Raw genomic sequence first — 2,371 nt, 5'->3', positions numbered from 1 at the left:
CGACACTGAGGGTTGCGATCCGTTGCCGGTCACGAAAAAAGACAAAAAAAAAAAAAAAGAACATTCTAGAACATTCTACATTATAGCAGATACTTCCAGTGTGCCCCTTCCCCATGTCCCCTCAGCTGCCATGATTCCTATACATGCAAGGGTCTTCTACGGTTGGCACCTGTGATTCCTTACCCTAGGGGTTTCTTGGGGTCAGGACAGAAGTTCAGGGAGGTAACACCCCCAGGAGAAGACCTCAACCCATGATGGGAGGGGATTTGTGGATAAAGAGCCCAGTTCCCTCGCCCCGCAGGTGGGTCAACTCTGAGGTGTGTTTTACACACTCTCCCAGAGGGTCCGGGTGGGTCTGTGCCCCAGTGGCCTGCAGCAGCCACTATTTACATGACCTGTATTGGCTTCCTTCCCTTCCCTGCCTCACTTCTCCACTGCACACCTGATGCTTCCTGGGATCATCTGCAACCTAAACTACCTGTTGTCACCCCTTATCTCAGGATCTGCTTCTGGGAGAAACCCAGAAGAGATGGGAGAGAACGTGGCAGTTTTGAGGACAGAAAGCAACTCAGGGTGAGAAGTAGGCAACGAGGCTGGAGAGTGGGTGGGAGTCAGCTCATGAAAGGCCATGGAGGCTTGGTTAGCGTTGTCAATGGTGAAGCCACAGATGACTTTTCAGCAGCAGAGTGATATGACCAAGTTTGTATTTTAGGATGACCCCTGTGTAGGGGGCTGCCAGGGGCAAGTGTGGAAGCTGGGAGACCAGATGGGAGGCCAAGCTGGAGATGAAGGTGGGTGGGGTTGGAGAGAGGTGACATTGGCCAGAGGACACGGGTCCCAGACTGGAGCTCTGGGCTTCATCCTTGTCTTGAGGGAAACTGCAATTTGGTTTAAGGAGTGGTGGTGAGACAGAGACACAAAAATCATATCCAAGATCACACGGCCATCCACGATGCATAAGAAGCAAGTTGTCCAATGGAGCTATGGAACTTCATAGTGGGCTGTCTCTAGGACAAGAAGAGTGAGGGAATCCTTCGCAGGAAAGATGACTTTACTGGGATGGTTAGGAAGCTATAAAATGCTCTAACTTAGTGGGAACACACTACTGTAGCTTCTTTGGGGTAGCCCAACTTTTTGCAATGGCTGCCAAGCCCATTCTTTGGTGTTTCAGCAGTTTTCTAAGCTGCCATCCTTTACCTAAGCTGTGCATAGTCCAAAAATGCATGCCGGATTTCCCACAGGCACTGCTAGACATATTAACGGCATTCCTACACGGCAAGAGATTTCTGCACCACCAACACCATTTTTATATTCCTTACAACATAATGGCAGACGATAAATCTATCTTGCTAATTACACATCCAGCTTGTTATAAACCCCATAAAAAACACGAGCAGCTGGAAAAGCCATGAGGTGATGTCAAATCATATTCCTGGTCTCTAAACAGAAACAGAAATATTTTCCAGGCGCTGGTGAGTCTCAAGGTTCCTACCCCTGTGTGGAAGCAGCTGCCAGGAGGTCACTCACCTCTGACGAGATGATAACTAGGCTGTTCTAGTCTGACACCGCACCTCCGCCCCCATGTGTTTTCCTGAAGAGATGGCAGATGTCTGGGGCATCCACTGTGGTCTGTTGAGAAGCCCATGGGATGCACCCAAAGAATTGGCAAGGTTTGGGTTGTTAGCAGTCGGGTTCATTTTTGCAATATTAAGGTGGTTTCAACATCTTTTCCAATCACCTCTAATCAGCCGATTGCATTGTCCAGAATTCTAACTGGATGGTTCCCCAGCATAATTTGTCGATGATGTATTTGCAAAACTGTTGCTAAGATCCACACTGGAGCCGACAATGCCTCCCCCTCCTCTCAGAAAAACGGAAGGGAAATTAAATTCATCTGCTGGAGACACTAAGATAAACATCAGGGAAGAGGAAAAGTACCTTACCTCGTTTTCTAGCTAGGATTACTGTTTTTGGCTACGGCGTATCCTAGCTCTTTTAGAAAGGAGACAGCTGAAGACCACAAGCTTATATCTTATCCTATCTCTTATCCTATCCTACATGATCGCTTCATGTGTTGGAACAAAAGTCATGGGAGACAAGAGAAGGGGAAGCTAATTAAATTTTCACATGTCAAAAGAAAATTCCATAGGAGTTATTAAACCTGGGCTGACCCAAAGGGGCAGCTTTTGTTGAAGAAGCTGCCTCATAAACTGCCCCCACAATTCCCAGGACAAACTGGCTGGACAGTCCTGTTGGAAAAAAAAAAAGGAGAGAGAGACAAAATGGATTCTTACCTTCCCGTATCTGGACGCAAAAGTCCCCGTGAGTAAGGAGTGAAAAATAATGATCGTCTCATCCAAGTCCCACACGA

At 47.5% G+C, this 2,371-nt stretch overlaps 1 protein-coding gene across 3 annotated transcripts in view; it reads right to left on the bottom strand.

Moving 5' to 3' along the window:
• Positions 1 to 2,371, bottom strand: part of EYA2 (EYA transcriptional coactivator and phosphatase 2) — a 200,996-nt gene that overhangs the window by 92,238 nt on the left and 106,387 nt on the right. The window lies entirely within an intron of this gene.

This window comes from Galeopterus variegatus, unplaced genomic scaffold, assembly GCF_000696425.1.
Source record: "Galeopterus variegatus unplaced genomic scaffold, G_variegatus-3.0.2 Scaffold805, whole genome shotgun sequence".
NCBI classification, from domain to species: domain Eukaryota; kingdom Metazoa; phylum Chordata; class Mammalia; order Dermoptera; family Cynocephalidae; genus Galeopterus; species Galeopterus variegatus.
The sequence above is the reverse complement of the archived record's forward strand: the minus strand, read 5'-3'. Positions and strand labels throughout refer to the sequence as shown.